Source organism: Callithrix jacchus, chromosome 9, assembly GCF_049354715.1.
Source record: "Callithrix jacchus isolate 240 chromosome 9, calJac240_pri, whole genome shotgun sequence".
NCBI classification, from domain to species: Eukaryota; Metazoa; Chordata; class Mammalia; order Primates; family Cebidae; genus Callithrix; species Callithrix jacchus.
This window is the reverse complement of record NC_133510.1, coordinates 73,964,131-73,987,213: the sequence shown is the minus strand read 5'-3', so window position 1 is coordinate 73,987,213 and position 23,083 is coordinate 73,964,131. Positions and strand designations below refer to the sequence as shown.

General features: G+C 37.9%; 1 long non-coding RNA gene across 4 annotated transcripts in view; it reads left to right on the top strand.

The window, feature by feature from the left end:
* Positions 1-23,083, top strand: part of LOC118144265 (uncharacterized) — a 437,346-nt gene that overhangs the window by 148,038 nt on the left and 266,225 nt on the right. The window contains exons 8-10 of one of the 4 annotated variants that reach the window (XR_013521934.1): positions 12,215-12,280; positions 17,726-17,836; positions 19,704-20,005. The exons of 1 other annotated variant lie outside the window; for it this stretch is intronic. This is a non-coding gene — a long non-coding RNA (uncharacterized LOC118144265). Of the gene's footprint in view, positions 1-12,214; positions 12,281-17,725; positions 17,837-19,703; positions 20,006-23,083 lie in introns of those variants that run through there. 2 more of the 4 variants (XR_013521933.1, XR_013521936.1) reach the window with 2 other exon arrangements.

The following is a 23,083-nucleotide window of genomic DNA, read 5'->3' as shown; positions in this document are numbered from 1 at the left end:
TGGATGAACCTGGAAACCATCATTCTCAGCAAACTGACACAAGAAATCAAGCACCACATGTTCTCACTTATAGGTGGGTGTTGAACAATGAGAACACATGGATACAGGGAGGGGAGCATCACACAGTGGGGTCTGTTGTGGGGAAATAGGGAAGGGACAGTGGGGGGTGGGGAGTTGGGGAGAGAGCATGGGGAGAAATGCCAGATACAGGTGATGGGGAGGAAGGCAGCAAATCATACTGCCATGTGTGTACCTAAGCAACAATCTTGCGTGTTCTTCACATGTACTCCCAAACCTAAAATGCAATAAAAAAATAAAAAAAAGAGTGCTAGGGGCTGGCATAGGGAGCATTAAGTTCTAAGTAAGAAGGCAAAGGAAAATCTTATTTAGAAGATGATATTTGAGGAAAGACATGGAGGAGCCAGGAAAGACAGACAGAAATATCTGAGAGAGGCTGAGCATGGTGGCTCATGTCTGTAATCCTAGGATTTTGGGAGGCCAAGATGGGCTGATCACTTGAAGTCAGGAGTTTGAGACCAGTCTGGCCAACATGGTGAAACCCTGTATTTAGTAAAAATGCAGAAATTTAGCTGAGCTTGATGGCAGGTGCCTGTAATTCCAGCAACTTAGGAGGCCAAAGTGGTGGACTGCTTTAGGCCAGGAGTTTGAGACCAGCCTGGCCAACATGGTGATACCCTGTCTCTACTGAAAACACAAAAATTAGCTGGATGTGGTGGCTCCCACTTGTAGTCGCAGCTGCTTGGAAGGCTGAGGGAGGAGAATCTCTTGAACCCAGGAGGCAGGGGTTATAGTGAGCTGAGATGGCCCCACTGCACTCCATCCTGGATGACAGAGTGAGACTCCATCTCAAAAAAAAATATGTATGAGAGAAAAAATATTTTAGGCAAATGGACCCCTAAAGGGCAAAGGTCTCAAGGTGTAAAGGGGAAAGGAACCTGCAGTACACAAGTGGGCTGCAGTGAGGTATGGGAAAATGGAGTGCAAAGGATGAAGTGTCAGGGGGATATTGTGTGGAGGGTGAATAATAGACTGTAGAGTCTTGAGCAGGGGCTAGAAGGTCTTGGGTTTTTCGGTCTGGGAAGAAAGCTACTGGAATGAAGGGTTTAATGAAATAACTGATGTCATCTGACTTGTGTTTCAGTAGGATACCTCCAGCTGTTAGATTGGAAATAAATTATAGATGGGTATATTATTTTCCTGTTCCTGATGTAATAAATTACAACAAATTTACCAGTTTAAAACAACACAAATTTATGTTCTTAAAGTTCTGTAGGTCAAAAGGTTTTATTCAGCTAAAATCAAGGTGTCTGCTGATCACATTTCTTCTGGAGGCTCTAAGGAATAATATCATTTATTGCCTTGTCTTTTCCAGCTTCCCAGGGCCACTTACATTTCTTGGCCTCTGGCTTCTTTCTCCATCTTCAAATATCTCTTTTTCTCTCTATTACACATACACACACACACACACACACACACACACACACACACACCCCACAGACGCATACACTTATAAAGACTCTCATAATTACATTGGACCTACCTGGATGATCTAGGATAATCTCCCTATCTCAATGTCCTTCACTCAATCACATCTGCAAAGTCCCTTTTGCCATGTAATGTAACATGTTCATAGGTTTCAGTTATTAGGACATAAACATCTTTCAGGGAGCATTATTTTGCCTACCACAGTCTACCCTCAGGCTCCCAAAGTTCCACATCTGTCTCACATTCAAAATGCATTCACCTGGTTCCAATATCCCCAAATGTCTCAACCCATTTCAGCAGCATTTCAAAGTTTAAATAAATTCATGAATCTCCAAATCTTACAATCTAATCAGCTGTGGGTGAGGCTCTGGGTATAATCCATCCTGAGGTATAATTACTTTTTATCTATTAACCTGTAAAACTTAAGAAACAAGTTAGTTTCTCCCAAAATATACTGGTGATGGTACAGGCATAGGATAAAAGTTACGGAAGTTTCCACTTAAAAAGAGAAATGTGGAAGGAAAAAGGAGTCACTGGTTCCAAGAAAATTTGAAATCCAGGTGGACAAACATTATACTTTTTAGACTGGGGATGATTGTCTGTGGGTTTTGGCTCCACCCTCTGGGCTTGTGGCTCCATCTTCAAAGTCACCCTTACTTTTTCAGGAAGGGTAGCATGAGCACACAACTGGTTTGTTTGATCAGTCTGTTTTCTGCCTGTAGAATGTTGGGAGTCAGCAGAGTGCTTTTTTTTTTTTTTTTTTATTATTATTTTTTTTTATTGGATTATAGGTTTTGGGGTACATGAGCAGAGCATGCAAGACAGTTGCGTAGGTACACACATGGCAGTGTGCTTTGCTTTTCTTCTCCCCTTCACCCACATTTGGCATTTCTCCCCAGGCTAGCCCTCCCCACCTCCCCCTCCCACTGGCCCTCCCCTTTTCCCCCCAATAGACCCCAGTGTTTAGTACTCCCCTCCCTGTGTCCATGTGTTCTCATTTTTCATCACCCACCTATGAGTGAGAATATGCGGTGTTTCATTTTCTGTTCTTGTGTCAGTTTGCTGAGGATGATGTTTTCCAGATTCATCCATGTCCCTACAAATGACACGAACTCATCATTTCTGATTGCTGCATAATATTCCATGGTGTATATGTGCCACATTTTTCCAATCCAGTCTATTATCAATGGGCATTTGGGTTGATTCCAGGTCTTTGCTATTGTAAACAGTGCTGCAATGAACATTCGTGTACATGTGTCCTTATAGTAGAACGATTTATAGTCTTTTGGATATATACCCAGTAATGGGATTGCTGGGTCAAATGGAATTTCTATTTCTAAGGCCTTGAGGAATCGCCACACTGTCTTCCACAATGGTTGAACTAATTTACACTCCCACCAACAGTGTAAAAGTGTTCCTTTTTCTCCACATCCTCTCCAGCATCTGTTGTCTCCAGATTTTTTAATGATCGCCATTCTAACTGGCGTGAGATGGTATCTCAATGTGGTTTTGATTTGCATCTCTCTGATGACCAGTGACGATGAGCATTTTTTCATATGATTGTTGGCCTCATATATGTCTTCTTTCGTAAAGTATCTGTTCATATCCTTTGCCCACTTTTGAATGGGCTTCTTTGTTTTTTTCCTGTAAATCTGCTTGAGTTGTTTGTAAATTCTGGATATCAGCCCTTTGTCAGATGGGTAGACTGCGAAAATTTTTTCCCATTCTGTTGGTTGCCGATCCACTCTAGTGACTGTTTCTTTTGCCGTGCAGAAGCTGTGGAGTTTCATTAGGTCCCATTTGTCTATTTTGGCTTTTGTTGCCAATGCTCTTGGTGTTTTGTTCATGAAGTCCTTGCCTACTCCTATGTCCTGGATAGTTTTGCCTAGATTTCCTTCTAGGGTTTTTATGGTGCCAGGTCTTATGTTTAAGTCTTTAATCCATCTGGAGTTAATTTTAGTGTAAGGTGTCAGGAAGGGGTCCAGTTTCTGCTTTCTGCACATGGCTAGCCAGTTTTCCCAACACCATTTGTTAAATATGGAATCCTTGCCCCATTGCTTGTTTTTGTCAGGTTTATCAAAGATTGTATAGTTGTATGTATGTTGTGTTGCCTCCGGTGCCTCTGTTTTGTTCCATTGGTCTATATCTCTGTTTTGGTACCAGTACCATGCTGTTTTGATTACTGTAGCCTTGTAGTATAGTTTGAAATCCGGTAGTGTGATGCCCCCCGCTGTGTTCTTTTTGCTTAGAATTGACTTGGCTATGCGGGCTCTCTTTTGGTTCCATATGAAGTTCATGGTGGTTTTTTCCAGTTCTGTGAAGAAAGTCAATGGTAGCTTGATGGGGATAGCGTTGATTCTGTAAATTACTTTGGGCAGTATAGCCATTTTCATGATATTAATTCTTCCTAACCATGAACATGGAATGTTTCTCCATCTGTTTGTGTCCTCTCTGATTTCGTTGAACAGTGGTTTGTAGTTCTCCTTGAAGAGGTCCCTTACGTTCCTTGTGAGTTGTATTCCAAGGTATTTTATTCTTTTTGTAGCAATTGCGAATGGCAGTTCGCTCTTGATTTGGTTTTCTTTAAGTCTGTTATTGGTGTAGACGAATGCTTGTGATTTTTGCACATTGATTTTATATCCTGAGACTTTGCTGAAGTTGTTTATCAGTTTCAGGAGTTTTTGGGCTGAGGCGATGGGGTCTTCTAGGTATACTATCATGTCGTCTGCAAATAGAGACAATTTGGCTTCCACCTTTCCTATTTGAATACCCTTTATTTCTTTTTCTTGCCTGATTGCTCTGGCTAGAACTTCCAGTACTATATTGAATAGGAGTGGTGAGAGAGGGCATCCTTGTCTAGTACCAGATTTCAAAGGGAATGCTTCCAGTTTTTTCCCATTCAGTATGATATTGGCTGTTGGTTTGTCATAAATAGCTTTTATTACTTTGAGATACGTTCCATCGATACCGAGTTTATTGAGGGTTTTTAGCATAAAGGGCTGTTGAATTTTGTCAAATGCCTTCTCTGCGTCGATTGAGATAATCATGTGGTTTTTGTTTTTGGTTCTGTTTATGTGGTGAATTACGTTGATAGACTTGCGTATGTTGAACCAGGCTTGCATCCCTGGGATGAATCCTACTTGATCATGATGAATAAGTTTTTTGATTTGCTGTTGCAATCGGCTTGCCAATATTTTATTGAAGATTTTTGCATCTATGTTCATCATGGATATTGGCCTGAAGTTTTCTTTTCTTGTTGGGTCTCTGCCGGGTTTTGGTATCAGGATGATGTTGGTCTCATAAAATGATTTGGGAAGGATTCCCTCTTTTTGGATTGTTTGAAATAGTTTTAGAAGGAATGGTACCAGCTCCTCCGTGTGTGTCTGGTAGAATTCGGCTGTGAACCCATCTGGACCTGGGCTTTTTTTGTGAGGTAGGCTCTTAATTGCTGCCTCAATTTCAGACCTTGTTATTGGTCTATTCATAGTTTCAGCTTCCTCCTGGTTTAGGCTTGGGAGGACACAGGATTCCAGGAATTTATCCATTTCTTCCAGGTTTACTAGTTTATGTGCATAGAGTTGTTTGTAATATTCTCTGATGATGGTTTGAATTTCTGTGGAATCTGTGGTGATTTCCCCTTTATCATTTTTTATTGCATCTATTTGGTTGTTCTCTCTTTTATTTTTAATCAATCTGGCTAGTGGTCTGTCTATTTTGTTGATCTTTTCAAAAAACCAGCTCTTGGATTTATTGATTTTTTGAAGGGTTTTTCGTGTCTCAATCTCCTTCAGCTCAGCTCTGATCTTAGTAATTTCTTGTCTTCTGCTGGGTTTTGAGTTTTTTTGATCTTGCTCCTCTAGCTCTTTCAATTTTGACGATAGGGTGTCAATTTTGGATCTCTCCATTCTCCTCATATGGGCACTTATTGCTATATACTTTCCTCTAGAGACTGCTTTAAATGTGTCCCAGAGGTTCTGGCACATTGTGTCTTCATTCTCATTGGTTTCGAAGAACTTCTTTATTTCTGCCTTCATTTCGTTGTTTACCCAGTCAACATTCAAGAGCCAGTTGTTCAGTTTCCATGAAGCTGTGCGGTTCTGGGTCGGTTTCTGAATTCTGAGTTCTAACTTGATTGCACTATGGTCTGAGAGGCTGTTTGTTATGATTTCAGTTGTTTTGCATTTGTTGAGCAGTGCTTTACTTCCAATTATGTGGTCAATTTTAGAGTAGGTGTGATGTGGTGCTGAGAAGAATGTGTATTCTGTGGATTTGGGGTGGAGAGTTCTGTAAATGTCCACCAGGTTTGCTTGCTCCAGGTCTGAGTTCAAGCCCTGGGTATCCTTGTTGATTTTCTGTCTGGTTGATCTGTCTAGTATTGACAGTGGAGTGTTAAAGTCTCCCACTATTATTGTGTGGGAGTCTAAGTCCTTCTGTAAGTCATTAAGAACTTGCCTTATGTATCTGGGTGCTTCTGTGTTGGGTCCATATATGTTTAGGATCGTTAGCTCTTCTTGTTGTATCGATCCTTTTACCATTATGTAATGGCCTTCTTTGTCTCTTTTGATCTTTGTTGCTTTAAAGTCTATTTTATCAGAGATGAGAATTGCAACTCCTGCTTTTTTTTGCTTTCCATTAGCTTGGTAAATCTTCCTCCATCCCTTTATTTTGAGCCTTTGTGTATCCTTGCATGTGAGATGGGTTTCCTGGATACAGCACACTGATGGGTTTTGGATTTTTATCCAATTTGCCAGTCTGTGTCTTTTGATTGGTGCATTTAGTCCATTTACATTTAGGGTTAATATTGTTATGTGTGAATTTGATACTGCCATTTTGATGCTAAGTGGCTGTTTTGCCTGTTAGTTGTTGTAGATTCTTCATTATGTTGAAGCTCTTTAGCATTCAGTGTGATTTTGGAATGGCTGGTACTGATTGATCCTTTCTATGTGTAGTGCCTCTTTTAGGAGCTCTTGTAAAGCAGGCCTGGTGGTGACAAAATCTCTGAGTACTTGCTTGTTCGCAAAGGATTTTATTCTTCCTTCACTTCTGAAGCTCAGTTTGGCTGGATATGAAATTCTGGGTTGAAAGTTCTTTTCTTTAAGAATGTTGAATATTGGCCCCCACTGTCTTCTTGCTTGTAGTGTTTCTGCCGAGAGATCTGCTGTGAGTCTGATGGGCTTCCCTTTGTGGGTGACCCGACCTTTCTCTCTGGCTGCCCTTAGTATTCTCTCCTTTATTTCAACCCTGTTGAATCTGACGATTATGTGCCTTGGGGTTGCTCTTCTTGCGGAATATCTTTGTGGTGTTCTCTGTATTTCCTGCAATTGAGTGTTGGCCTGTCTTGCTAGGTGGGGGAAATTTTCCTGGATGATGTCCTGAAGAGTATTTTCCAGCTGGGATTCATTCTCTTCGTCCCCTTCTGGTACACCTATCAAACGTAGGTTAGGTCTTTTCACATAGTCCCACATTTCTTGGAGACTTTGTTCATTCCTTTTTGCGCTTTTTTCTCTGATCTTGGTTTCTCGTTTTATTTCATTGAGTTGGTCTTCGACTTCAGATATTCTTTCTTCTGCTTGGTCAATTCGGCTATTGAAACTTGCGTTTGCTTCGCGAAGTTCTCGTATTCTGTTTTTCAGCTCCTTTAATTCATTCATATTCCTCTCTAAGGTATCCATTCTTGTTATCATTTCCTCGAATCTTTTTTCAAATCTTTTTTCAAGGTTCTTAGTTTCTTTGCATTGATTTAATACATGATCTTTTAGCTCACAAAAGTTTCTCATTATCCATCTTCTGAAAATTCCGTCATTTCATCACAGTCATTCTCCGTCCAGCTTTGTTCCCTTGCTGGTGAGGAGTTTTGGTCCTTTCTAGGAGGCGATGTGTTCTGGTTTCGGGTGTTTTCCTCCTTTTTGCGCTGGTTTCTTCCCATCTTTGTGGATTTGTCCGCTGGTCGTCTGCGTAGTTGCTGACTTTTCGTTTGGGTCTCTGAGTGGACACCCAGAATGTTGATGATGAAGTATTTCTGTTGCTTGGTTTTCCTTCTACCAGTCTAGCCCCTTCGCTGTACGACTGTTGAGGTCCGCTCCAGACCCTGCTTGTCTGGGGTGCACCTCTAGTAGCCGTGGCACAGCGAGGGATGCTACCAGTTTCTTTTTCTGCTCTCTTTGTCCCAGGATGATGCCTGCCTAATGACATTCTTTTGGATATAGAGGGGTCAGGGAGCTGCTTGAGGAGACAGTTTGTACTTTATAGGGGTTTAATTGCTGAGCTGTGCACTCTGTTGTTCATTCAGGGCTGTTAGGCTGCTATGTTTGATTCTGCTGCAACACAGCTCATTAAACAACCCTTTTTTTTTTCTCAAATGCTCTGTGTTGAGGGGTTTGGGCTTTATTTTTGGATGTCCGATCAGGTGTCCTGCCCAGCTCGAAGGCAGACTTGCCACTGTTTGGCTGCCGAGGCTCCGCCCTGCCGTTGTGTGATTCGCGCTGTTCCTGCCGGCTCTGCTGTGGTCTCCGGTGGCGGAGTCTCTTCGTTGTAGCGTGTTGCCTCAGCAACGGCAGGCTGCGTCAGCAGTGGGCGTGTATCTCAGTAGGGACGGGTTGCCTCGGCAACGGCTGGCTGCGTCAGCAGTGGGCGTGTATCTCAGTAGGGACGGGTTGCCTCGGCAACGGCTGGCTGCCTCAGCAGTGGGCGTGTATATCAGTTGGGGCAGGTTGCCTCCATAGTGGTGGACGCCCCTCCCCCACAGAGCGTCTCGGACCGTCTGCCCAGGATAGTTTGAAATCGCGGTTTTGTTCGTCCCACTGGGTATCTCAAGCGATCTGTCCCTGCAATCCCCTGGGCTGGGCCACTGTGCAAGTCTCGTTCAGTCTCAAGTCCAGCCCTCTCAAGTCTCAGGTTGCCGGTTCAACAAGGCACCCGGACAAGTGCGCCCTGTGGGGATTGCTGGGTAGGGCCGGCCGCCGCCGCCCCGGATGCCGGCTTCGCCAGGCAGACCTACTGCCTGGCGTCCCGTGTCTTTTTATACTTGGGAGTTTCCCCGTTCTGTGGGCAACAAAGATCAGTCTGGAAATGCAGCACTGACTCACCGTTTGCGGATTCAACGCGGGCTCCAATCCTGGGTTGTTCTCACAGCGCCATCTTGAGTCCCCTCCCAGCAGAGTGCTTTTATTTGTTGTTTCTCTGTTTGTTTTGGTCCATACTGGTCCAAATTGGTTCTGCTTGTGTAAAATTCTCAATGGATTTACTTCATTAGACAAGAGGTTTTCCACAGGTTTTTCTTAAATAATCCCATTCAAATTTTCAGTTTTTGCTTAGATGGTTGGAAGAACCTGAATCACAGCTTAATCTTTTCAAAAACACTTCTGTGTGACCAAATACATCACCTTTTGACCCTTCCAAGGCAATAGCAATATGTATTCTACACATATTAATACTTACTTGAGGGGCAATTAATATACAATAAAATTAATAATTTTTAAGTGAACAACATAATGGATTTTAACATGTGTATATATCCTTGTAATCATCACCCAGATCAAATAATAGAACATTTTAATTCTCCCCAAATCCCTTTGTGTGTTTTTAGTCAATACCCTCAGTGACTCCCCAGATAAAATGGTTGTTCTGATGTCTATCACTAAAGATTGAGTCGGCCAGTTCTTGAACTTCACATAAATGGAATTACACTGTGTATAATCTTTTGCCTCTGGCTTCTTTGACTCAAAGTATTTTGGACACTTTTATGAGTATCTGTGTATGTGTATGTGTGTTTGAACCCTTTTTCATTGCCAAGCAGTATTTCATTGTCTATATTTTGAAGGTGGAGCTTTTGAAAGCGTTCTAATGCATTGCAATAGGATGTGATAGAAAAAGAAGAATTAAAGATGATGCCAAGATTTTTGACCTGAATAGCTAGAATTCACCATTAATTGAGGTGGAGAAGACTATGAGAGAAACAGCTAGTGGAAAAAAGGGGGAGGTTAAAATATAAGGACATTAATTTTAGACATGTAAATTTTGAGATGTATATTAGATATCCAAATGGAGAGACTGAGTAAGTAGTTAGATGTATGAGTGTGGAGTTTGTCCAGGCTGGGGGCGGTGGCTCACGCCTGTAATCCCAGCACTTTGGGAGGCCGAGGCGGGTGGATCACGAGGTCAAGAGATCGAGACCATTCTGATCAACATAGTGAAACCCCGTCTCTACTAAAAATACAAAAAATAGCTGGGCACGGTGGCATGTGCCTGTAATCCCAGCTACTCAGGAGGCTGAGGCAGGAGAATTGCCTGAACCCAGTAGGCGGAGGTTGCGGTGAGCTGAGATCGCGCCATTGCACTCCAGCCTGGGTGAAAAGAGTGAAACTCCGTCTCAAAAAAAAAAAAAAAAAAAAAAAAAGAAGAGGTGTCCAGACTAAATGTGGGCATTGTTAACATTTTGATGGCTTCTAAAGTAATAAAAGTTGAGATGATGGAGCATATATAGAAGTGCAAAGATGGAGCCCTGCAAAACTTTAACGAAATGCTGAGAGACTGGGAAGTTAAGCAGGAGCCAGCAAAACAGACTAAGAAGAAGCAATTGGTAAAGTAGGAGGAAAACCAGTTGTATATGCTATTCTGCAAACTATACTAAAGTTCTATGTAACATTTATGATAATACTAAATATTTATTATTTATTTAATATGAAAATCATTTTTGTAGCTCTTAAAAATATTATGAACACCTTCCGTGATATTTTCCAGGAATGCAAATAGTGAACTGGTGGCTATTACAAAAGTGGTCACAAATTGTACTGCTAATAATTTATGACAGAAGATCTAGTAATCAATATTCTTTTATGATAACTGCTTATTTTGGATTTAAATTTGGTGTTTGGGATTTGTTAGTTCCCAAAACAGAACTTCTCTCATAAGAAAATTGGCCATGTAAGCTTCACAGGAAACAGATTATAAAACTAGAGACCCAAGAAAAATATCTCAAATCCATACAGCATTGAATGAGGGTTTTAAAAAATTCTTGTAATTCCACACAAACCATCAAGTCACATGTATAGACATCCCTCATCTTTTAGAGGAAATAAGAAGTTTCTGTTTAGACATCATCTAAAAATTAGGCTATTACAGGAATAACCTCAAAAGATGCACTGAGTAAGCCAGGGCTAGTCTAATTTTTACACAAATATCCTCTAACCATCAGCTAAGTGACACCACAGTTGTTCTGACTTTCAAGTAGTGATTGTCAATCCTGCTCATATCCTGCACTTGTTTACTGGCTTTAGTTATCTCGTGAGAAAAAATGACTCCTGGAGCTAGACTGCTACCATGAAAACTGTTTTTGATGTGACTATAAGCAAATTGCAACCAAAGACCCTTATATTACTTGTGATATGTTTATGGAACTTCTGATACTAATGATGAGAATACCATTTGCGCTAGTCTGATAGGATAAAACTGGAAATATCCTGTAAGTGGAAAATAACACACCATGTCATACTCTCCATTTTAAACATTTTTCAGATTTCCCTGAGTTATTTAATATAATAGTGCTATGTGACCCCCATGCATTCAGAGAGGAAATTATATAGAAAATGACTCTCAGCAGATTAACTGATGAGTTATTAATGATGGTAGTTTGACCTATTCTATTGGGGGATTTGTCAACTGCATCTCAAATGGCTGATCACATGGTATTGTGGTCTTAGTTACAGTTCCTGGTTGGGTTGGTTGTCAAATGCTTGTTATTTTAAACTGACTTTTGGAGTTTGGTCAAATAGGGCACTAAATTTACTGGAAGAGCTTTCCCTCCTATTTTTGAATATGATTAGGAGCCATCTTTTAATTTATTGAGTAGAGTGAAGTTGTGACAAAATAAAGATCTGAACAGTAAACTAGGCAGCATCAAATTCAGGTATGATTTAAGGTATCTTATTGTTTTGTATATTTTTCCCTTAGTATTCTGTGTGTGTGTGTGTGTGTGTGTGTGTGTGTGTGTGTTTCCTGATAAGTAGCTCTACAGATGTGGACAGGTGCTTTCTTTCCTGCAAATTTTAAATATGAAATAAAGAATTAACTATATATATATATAAAGCAATATATATATATAAAACAATATATATATATATAATTCTGGAGATGTGAGAAATCAAGATGTATCAGAAAAAACCCACTATGAGTGCTGATTAGATTAACTGGTGTTAAAGTGTAGGTTTTGAATTTTTATAATAAGATTCCTGGCCCAATGTGGAGAGTCAAAAATATTTATTGAATTTAATTGGATAATTAAATTGGGCTGACCTAAAAATCTTAACATCATTAATTAATCTATTTTTGCTAGTTTGTTTATTAATTAGTTAATCTATACATTTGTTTTATAGTTAATGCCTGCTATCAATAGAGTGTGCTACATGTTCTAGGAAATATAAATACTATAATCTGGAGACTTGTTTAAAAGGTTTTGTAATTTCAAGTGGGAGATGACCTATATGCAAAGAACCAGGAAATATAGTAGAAAATTATAACAATGGGAAAATATATGCTGAGTTCCAACTTAACAGTTTAAAGACTTTTGGAACCCAAAACTGTAAGCTCAGGTCTCCTGTGAACATTTATTTATTTTTGCTTATTTACCAATTATAAGACTTTTGATAGTGATGTAATAGGAATTTTTATTTAATGAGATAACTTATTTTTAAATTTCACTCCTATGATACAGAGGCTATGGTTTCCGTTGTGAGATCGACATGAAATTGAGTGAAATTGACAATGAACTCCTTAAGAGGTTGGTCAGTGTTGTCGATTGTTTTGCAGTAAGTGAGGGTCTCTGAATTAGCTCTCTTTACTTTCTCCTATAGGTAATTTATATTTTAAAACATTTTAATGTTGAACATTTAAAGCATGGTAATATGGTTTTTTTTTTTTTGAGACGGAGTTTCGCTCTTGTTACCCAGGCTGGAGTACAATGGCACGATCTTGGCTCACTGCAACCTCCGCCTCCTGGGTTCGGGCAATTCTCCTGCCTCAGCCTCCCGAGTAGCTGGGATTACAGGCATGCGCCACCATGCCCAGCTAATTTTTTGTATTTTTAGTAGAGACAGGGTTTCACCATGTCGACCCGGATGGTCTCGATCTGTTGACCTTGTGATCCACCCGCCAGGCCTCCCAAAGTGCTGGGATTACAGGCTTGAGCCACCGCGCCTGACCCGGTAATATGATTTTATTGTTTTTTATTTCAGAATTTTTAAAAATCTTATGCTATAAATGTAACACTTTTCAAAATTAAGATGTACAACTAAACAGGTGGTTGTTACTGTGATTCTAACTGCCTTTGCAGAATGTTCCTAAGCTTTTGATATAACAGAATCATAAAAGCAATAACAAGTTCATATTTTATTGTAAAACATCCAATTTTGCTACAAAATATAAAAAGGACCTTATAATAAATACAGCATATGCATATTTCTATTAATGTTCAACCTTCATTGTATTAAACTTTTACAATCTGTTATTTGGATGATTTATTTCTATCAACCAGCATTACTAATATTCTCTTCCCTCTTCTGAATTTTCTCCTATTTTTTTTTTTTACTTAAGAGAAGCTTATACATTGAAACCATAGTCTCATGTTTTTCTCCTTATTTAGTCTATTATGTAAATTAGAACTCAGTGACCTGTTAATCTTAGGTTTGACATTTACAAAAAACAAAGGTGATAGTCAAAACATTTAATAATTGGGAATTTGTGATCGCCAGCCAACCTGTTCTCAAGTCCTTCTCCTAGTTACATGTTAGCCTTTCAGTTGCTGCATCATGGAGTGGGCTGTGGGCTCCAGGGGAGAAGCCAGAGAAGTGGTCCTTAGGGGACTGGCAGTAACTATTTACCAGCTTGTAAGGAAGGATCTTAACATCTCATAAGAATGTATCATGGTATAGCCACTGAATATAGTCCTGTCTACAAATCGAATTTCTCTTTCCTTATCTGTACAATGAGTAAGAAATGTCATTATAAGCTCTGCCTGGCTCATGGAGTTTTTGAGAGACTCACAGAAAAAGTTTGTGAAACAATAATATGATAACTTTGTTAGGCATTGTTGTAAATTTTGTCATGATCATATCATATAATTCTCACAAAAGTTTTTTTTTTTTTTTTTTTGAGATGGAGTCTTGCTCTGTTGCCCAGGCTGGAGTGCAGTGCAGTGGTGCGATCTCAGCTTGCTGCAACCTCTGCCTCCTGGGTTCAGGTGATTCTCCTGCCTCAGCCTCCCAAGTAGCTGGGACTACAGGTGCGTACTACTACGCCCAGCTAATTTTTTGTATTTTTAGTAGAGATGGGGTTTTACCACATTAGTGAGGATGGTCTCGATCTCCTGACCTCATGATTCGCCCACCTCAGCCTCCCAAAATGTTGGGATTATGGTTGCGAGCTACCATGCCTGACCTCTCATGAAACCTTTTAAGGTGAGTATTATTATTCCCATATAACAATCCTATAAACCAACATTTAATACACTGCACATTTTACTGAAGGAGAAAGTGAACTCAGTGAGATTCAATAATTTGCCTACAGTTGCTTAGTTCGTTCATTCTTAAGTAGAGATAGAATTAAAACACTAATCTTTCCTTAATAGATGAATGTGAAAACTTAATATAGAATAGTAAAAACCAGCTACATTTGTCACCTCATATGCAGTGGTACAGAACTTATGTATCTATAGTTCAAACCATAAATTATTTTAATCCCTTGACAGATGGCTACTAATAATACTTTTACAGTCTATTCCCTGGGCCAAAATTTGGCAAAGAGAAACGAGAAAACTCGGGAGGTAAAAGTACAATTAAAACTATTTTAAGTTGGGAAAATATGTTCAGACTTTTAGTTTAGTTTGGAGCTTAGTATTGCATTGGCAAGAAATTCTGTCTCACAAAATGAGGTTTTCAATTTCTTTATTAATAAACACACCATTAAACATTGTATTGCCTCAGTGGTAGATATGGTAAAAATGTTCAAACATCATACTTAATGGAGAAACCTTAGAAGTTGTCCCCTTAATGTCAGTAACAAAAAAGAATGCCTGTTATGATACCTTCTGTTCTACAAAGGACTAGATGTCCTGGCCAATAAAATGTGAGAGGTAAAAGAAATAAGAGACAAAGCTATAAGGAAGGAGACAAAACTGTCAGAATATGTAGATGATTTAATTATATAGAAAACTCAAGAGAATCAACAGACAAATGATTAAAGCTAAAAAGAGAGTTTATTATGCTTGCTGAGCACAAATCAGTAAGTAATAATCAATAGAATTATTTTATACCAACAGCCAATTAGAAAATATAATAAACCATAAGATACTGTTTACAATAGCAAATATATCTATCTATATATATATATGATCATAATTGTTTACAATAGCAATTGTTACAATAGCATATATATATCTCTTAATAATGCTTTAAAATGTCTTCCAAAATAATTTTCTCATTTTAGGTCAGTTTCTAGAAACATACATACATATATATATGTATATATATATGCTATTGTATGTATATATGTATATATATGCTATTTAAAAGAACATATATGTATATATATATATATATATATGTATGTATCTAGAAACTGACCTAAAATGATAAAATTATTTTGGAAGACATTTTAAAGCATTATTAAGAGATATATAAAAAGACCTGATTAGGTAGAAATACCACACTGTGGAAGGAAGATTTAACATAAAGATATAAATTCTTTCTAAATTAAAACATACATTTAATGCAACTAAAATAAAAAATCCAATGGAGGTGAATTGGTTACACACAAATCCACAAATAGCTAAAACAGTTCATAAAAAGAAGAGCAAAGTGGGGAAACATTTTATCAAATATTAAGATATATTACTAAGCTCTAGTAATAGAGAAAATAGAGGCCCTAAATTCATACCACATACCAAAATGAGCCCCCATTGTAATGAAGATTTAAAAATAAAAGACAAAGCTATAAAGCTAAGATAAAAAATGTTAGAGAATGTCTTCGTAATAATAGAGTGGGAAAGCATTTCTTAAACGAGGTAAAGCCCAGAGCATACAGAAAAAAAATTGATGACAATGACATAAAGAATGAGGATTTCTGTTTTGTGTAGGACACTATAGAGAGACTGGGAGAAAATATTTAGGATGTCAACAATTAATAAAAGATTGAAATATAAAAAAATTCCACAAACTCATAATTAAAATACCCAGGCAATCACATAGAAGAAAGAGACAATTCGAAGAAGGAGAAAACTAAAATGACTAAAAGGCTCAACTCAGACACTTGAAAAGAAGCTCAACTCAGATTATTGCAAACAAAAACTTTACACATAATAATGGGAACAATTAAAAAGTTGGATAATATCAAGTATTGTCAAATCTATGGGAATCGGCAACTCTTCATCTACTGGATGGAGTATAAACTGGTGCATCCATTCTGGAGACCAGTTTGGGAGTATGTGGAGGAAACTGTATATGCGCAAATGCATGGATCCAGCAGTTCTATGGCTGGGCATATCCTCTAGAGAGAGTATTGCACTGGGGAACAAGAAGACATGGATGAGAATAAACCTTTTGGTATTGTTTCTGATAGAATTTTCTAAACTTATTGAATATTAACTTTCTTTACTGTTATAACATCTAATTGGGATGATATTCTGTGACATACATGTTGGGAAACAGTGATTTAAAGAACAGTTTTTAAATTTAAGGACATGGCTAGGAAGGATGCCAATGAATCCAAGGGACTTCCTGCATCACTATCAAACAAGAGAAGCTTATTGGTGTAATATGACCTATTTAGTATGAAATATTGCACTCAATAAAAATATTCAAGACCTGTGCTGCGTTTTAACTATGAAAACGTACCTAATAAATTGAGACTTAAAAAATAGAAATGGGCTGGACTCGGCAGCTCAGGCCTGTAATCCAGCACTTTGGGAGGCTGAGACAGATGAATTACAAGGTCAAGAGATCAAGACCATCCTGGCCAACATGGTGAAACCCTGTGTCTACTAAAAATGCAAAAATTAGCTGGGTGTGATGGTGAGTGCCTGTAGTCCTAGCTACTCAAGAGGCTGAGGCAGGAGAATCGCTTGAACCTGTGGGGTGGAGGTTGAAGTGAGCCAAGATCTTGCCACTGTACTCCAGCCTGGCGACAGAGCAAGACTCTGTCTCAAAAAAAAAAAAAAAAAAAAAAAGAAATGGATTGTTCGTGAACCCATTTTTATATACATTTTTAACATTGTGTTAAGCAGGATCTTGGTTGATATACCTATATAAATCAAGATTATGGCTGGGCATGGTGGTGCATGCCTGTAGTTCCAGCTATCTGGGAGGCTGAGGCAGGAGGATCACTTAAGGACAGGAGTTTGAGACCAGCCTGGGCAACATGGTGAGATCCTGTATTAAAAAAAAAAAAAAAAAAAGATGATGCACCAAGTACATATTGGTGGTATTTCTGCAAATAAGATTCTCCGTGATGTTTACTTTTTTCCTTATACTTCTCTGTATCATACAATTATTTTATAACTAGTATTTACTAAGTTTTAATCAGAAACATAATAAAATGATTTTCCTTTTGAAAATTAGTTGAATATGAAGTTATCAATGTCAAGAATGAAATAGTAACTATTTTCATATTCCATATAAGTTGAAAAATGCATTACATGTTTCATTCCTTCTCTCATTTTTGAAGTTTTGTTGAAAGAACATGGGGTTTTAGTTCTGAAATATTGTTAACACATTTTGCTAGAATCCTATATTATATATTTTAAGATCTAATTTTTACATTTGAACAGTTTTATTGTAAAATTAATTAAAATTAAGTTTTATTGTAAAATCAATTAAAATTAGGCAATACATTGTTTTACCACATTAATTGCCATTTTGGGATCTATTTCCAGTGTCTTAAACACCAATTTGTATTCTCTTTAATAGTTTTTTGAATTGACTGGACTCATTTGGGTGGGTCTCACTTGAAATATCTCAGGTGTTTACAGTCAGATGGAGGCTGAGGCTGGAGTCATGGAAGGCTCCACTGGGCTAGATGTCTGAGGTGCTCCATGCTCCTCTATGTGTCCTCTTCCTCCAGCAGAACCACCTGTTCTTTTTAAACACAACTCATAGTTTCAATAGAAGCAAAACAGAAGCTGCCTGGCCAATTAAGGGGTATGCCCAATCTGAGCATAGTTTTATGTTTGTAGGGTGGCATTGGTCAAAGCAGTCACAACTTCAACCCAGATTCAAGAGGACAAAGTAGACTTCTCATAGAGGACTAGCAAGACCACATGACTGAAGAGCTTGTGGAAGGGGAGGTAATGTTGCAGCTACATTTGGAAACCTGTCACAGTTGTTCACTCATTTTTTTTGTTATGCTTTTTCTATCTGTTGGTTCAAATCTCAGTTGGCTATCCTACCCCAAATCAGAATGGTACTGGTATAAAAATAGGCACATAGATCAATGGAACAGAATAGAGAACTCAGAAATAAAGCCATCCACTTACAACCAACTGACCTTCAACAAAGTCAACAAAATATGCAACAGGGAAAGGACACCCTATTCAATAAGCAGTGCTTGGAAAATTGAATAGTTATATGGAGAAGAATGAAACTAGACCCCCATCTCTTACCATATACATAAATTAACTCAAGATCAATCAAAGATATAAATATAAGACCTGAAACTATAAACACTTTGATTGAAGCTTTTCTTATAGTCATTGTTTTACAGAAGTAACATATTTCCCGAATCTTTAGCAGATCTTTTTGCCTTTAAATGTGAGTGATAATTTGAATGAACACAGAATCCCTGGATCACAATCTTTGTTTCTAAAAGCATTTAGAGTTATAGAGGAGACCCCTGGTTCTGGATATTTTTCTCTTTGCATATTATATTCCCTCTTCCCATCATACCCACCCTATTTTCTCTTCTATTTTAGATATATGTATGTAGTTTTCTTATCCTAAAGCCTTCAAATTCAACAATTTCATCAATAAATGTCTAGGTTTGTGTTTTCTTTCTACATGAATTTGGCCTGGTACTGATTTGGTTGGGCTGAAAAAATAAGACTTCTCAGCTAAAAGGAAAAGCTATTCCATAATTTCTAGTGATTATTGCTTGAGCTTTATATGCTCTATTTCTATATTGAGCTCCTATTGTAATTTACTTACAGCAATTCTACTACTGTAATTTACTTACAGTAGAAGCTCAATATAGAAATAGAGCATATAAAGCTCTATTTAATAAATAGCTCTTTTTTTTTGCATTTTTCAGCAAGTACACTGATTAAATTTTTTATATTAACCTAGTATGAAATTCTATATTAACCTATATTTCTATAAAGCTCTATTTAATAAATAGCTCCTGTTTTTAATAAATAGCTCTTCTTTTTTGCATTTTTCAACAAGTGCACTGATTAAATTTTCTATATTAACCTAGCATAAAATTTGATGTCTCTGTAGTAATAAAGATTTCGATATAAAATAATATTTATGGTACTTTAGATTATTCTTTTATAGTTTCAGTATATTTTCAATTCTTGCTAAGAATACAGATAAAAGATTCTGTAATCACTTTTTCCATTTCTTTAAGTAAGTCTGTTTGAAGGGAAATTTTTATCTATACTTCAGATTGATCCCTATCTTTTCATAATCTTTTCATAAATTCAATGACTTGGTCTGTGAATTTTCACACTGAGGATACAGAGGTTGATGTCTGTCTGGCATTTGGAATGATCAATTTTACAGATTATATGGGTAGTCATTCAAATCTTTCAGATCCACACAACAGAAAAATAAAACATTTGTTTGTTATCCTTGCCAGTTCAAAGGCTAGTGGGCTGAGGAAAGTAGGTGTGGCTCTTTCTTTCCTTCAGATCTTGGCTCAAGTGCTTTTTCAAGAGGCTTTCCTTGACCTTTGTATCTAAACTGACCTGCCCTATCTTTTCTCTATTTTAAGGGTTGGCAAATGATGGCCCACAGGCCTAAATCTGGTTCATTGCCTGTTTTTTCTTCCTCTTTTTTTTTTTTTTTTATAAAGTGTTATTGAATCACAGCCACCCCCATTCATTTATGTGGGGCCTCTAGTTGCTTTTTTTGTGTTAGAACAGCAGAGTTGAGTAGTTGCAATAGAGGCCATATAGCCCACAAAACCTGAACTATTTTCTATGTACCCTTTTGCAGGAAAAAAATTGCTGACCTCTGCTCTGTCTCATCATCCCATTTGTTTCCTTAATGCCACATATCACATTTTGTAATTATCTGATGTATTTCTTTGGTTATTTCTTATTACAACCTCACAAAGATCGAAGCTTCATGAAGTCTGGTACTTAATCTATCTGGTTCACTACTGTATCCCTAGTACCGAGCACAGTGTCTGGAATAAGGTAGACATTTAATAAATGTTTGCTGAATAAACAAATGAATTAAATAAATGTTAAAATGTTGCATTATTCTATTCATTTCAATGGGAATCTGGGAGCAGGAGGGGGTTATTAAATGTATTTTGGTTCAGTTAACATTTTAATTAATTAGTTAATTGTGGTAAGAACACTTAGCATGATATCTACTCTCTTAACAAAGTTTTAAGTGTGTAATGCAGTGTTAGCCATAGGTGTCATGTTGTACAGAAGACTGCTGGAACTTATTCATCTCTCATAACTAAAACTTTATTCCCATGAACAGCAATTCCCTGATTCTTCCTCCTCCTTCTAGTCCCAGGTACCCACAATTCTATTCTCTGTTTCTATGAGTTTGACTATTTTAGAACCCTCATATATATGGAATCCTGCAGTACTTGTTCTTATGTGACTGGCTTATTTCACTTCAGTTAATATGTTATATTGGAAGAGGGTAACAAGAATATTTAGGGTATGAGCCAAAACAGAAATATAGAATGGAAAGGTGAGGTGAAATTGCCTGAGAGATAGGAGGAAATCAGTAGAGTGGTGTCCGAAAACCAAGGGCAGAAGGATTTCAAGGTCAGGGTGGGAGGAATTTTGTCAAATGTTGTAGAGAGATAACAAATGTTGAAAGTCCTGAAAAATCCCCTGGATTTAGCAATAATGAGACTATTGTGACATTAGTAAGGGCTCTTTCAGTGGGGTGGTCGGGGCTGTGTTGGTTTCCTAGAGATATCATAACAAAGTACTACAACTTTAGTGGCTTAAAACAACACAAAGTTATTCTCTCACAGTTCTGGAGGCCAGAAGTCCAGAACCGAGGTTTCAGAAGGACCATGCTCTCTGCTTTAGGGTAGGTGCCCCCCTTGCATCTCTCCTTACTTCTGGTGTCTGCTAACAATCTCTGATGTTTCTTGTCTTACAAATGCATCACTGCAATCTCTGCCTCCATTGTCATATAGCATTCTCTGTATGTATATCTGTGTCCCTTTTCTGTGTCACATGGCCTTCTTTTAAGGACAAAAGACATTGGATTTAGGACTTATTGTTATCCAGTATAGCCTCATCTTAACATGATTACATTGGCAAAGACACTATTTCCAAATAAGGTCACATTCACAAGTATGCGGGGTTAGGACTTCAACATATCTTTTTTTGTGGGGACACAGTTCAACCCACAACAGACACATAAGTCAGATTTCTATCGGCTTAGGAGCAAATGCAGCAAGGAGGTGAAGACAGTGAGAGCAAAGTCTTCATAAAACCTGGTGGAAAGGGGAAAGAAGAGAGCAGTAGCTGGAGACATAGGATTTAGAAAGATGTTTGAACAGATTAAAGAAAGACCCAATAGAGAGGTGGAATTAGAAGATGGGGGGAAGAGAAAATGTGAATAGAAAGAAGAGCATGAAAAGGCAGGAGAGGATTGTGGTAGAGACTGTTGCTTGTTCACTAATGATCATTATTCCACTCACCACTTCTCCTAATATTTAGCTGGGCATATCATTTTCTATGATACAGAATGCTTTATTTTGCCTTCCCTGCAGCTAGCTGGGCCTTGTGATTAGATTCTAGCCATTAGGAGGAACATAGATGCATTGTGTGTGGACTGGAATGCACACATGTTGGCTGTAACTTCAGTAGTAATCTTAAATCATGAAGTAGAAGCCATATGTGAGTTAGTGGAGACCCAGGTCAGAAGAAGCCATAGTTCTAATCACTGTGTAGCCATCATGTTATCCCTGATTTAATTATATACTATCCAAATTTTTGCAAAAAAGAAACCACTACCATTTTGTGTTTTCTTTCACTTGTAGTTTTACTTAATTGTGACTGAAACATAGGTAGATGTTAGGACATAGGACATGGTGGGGAATTTAGGTTCAATTTAGGTGGAAGATAACCTAATTCAGCAAGGCAGGAGGGAAAAATGAAATAATGGTTGCAGCTACAGATGTACTAATCAGTAGATAGTGGGAAGTTTAGAGAGTTGTTTTAAGGCATTGATTTTTAAAAGTAGGGTTAGTCATTGAGAATAACAGAAGTGGTTTTACTGGATCATGTTTGAGATGAATCATGAAGATTTAACAAAAAGATATTGTGAGGCATGAAAGAAAGTGAGCTGAAAATTAAGGGTTTGGGTTTGGCATTTTGGTTAGAGACAACACAATTATAGTGGTCAAGTGAATACATCCTGTGGTGCTCTGTGTTCTCAGTTGCTAAAGGCATCCAAGAATCCATTATTAGACTTTTGCATTGTTGAAATAAGGAAGAAAAAAGGGAGTTTTGCAGCAATGCTTTAGCCATATTTTATTAGAGCTTTCCTGTGTGATAGATGGGCTATGTGAATGCGCCAACATGCTGTAACACAGACCTTACTCCCACTGTAAAAGAAGCCAGTTTGGAAAGTTTGATCCTTGAAGACAGCTCTGAAACACAATGGCTGTGTATGGGAGGTTGGTGGGTACCATTTCTGAACATGTTGAGAAATCAGAAAGTTCCCTAACATTTCAGAGGTTACACCGTAATTACCAACTCTAAGACAAAGGGCAATAATTTTAATTGGGCAGCTAACTCTCTACTGTTCATGTTTGAATCTGCCTAGTGGTGTTAGGGCTGTTATGCAATAGCACACATAGAGAGTGCCACAACCTCTATTTCAAACTTTTTTTAAACTTAAATAAGCCTTTAGTAGTCTAATATTTTGTTTTTATTTTATTACTTTGGTGAAAAAATTATATAATTCAGAGATAAAATGAAACATATGAACAAACAGTGTCATAATCATAATGAAATTTGTGTCACTGGTTTAATACTTGGCAGTCATCAAGATACATCCAGAATATATGTTATGTAATTTAATCTATAAACAGGGATGTAAGGTAGGTTAATTATACCTACATAATTCACAACTGACAGCATTGAGGCTCAGAGAGGTTAATGATTTTTGCAGAATATATAACAAGCAAACATTGGAATTTTAATTTTGACTCCAGGGTCCAGCGAGTGCATTATGCTGTGTCATCTTCAAATGATGATTACTCGCAATAAGTAATTCGTCTGGACAGCTCCACTGTGAAGTAGGCAAGGTTTTTATTTTCCATGTAGGTTCTCCAAGTGTCTGAGACATTTTCAAATTATTATTTCAAACTTCAATTTGTGGTT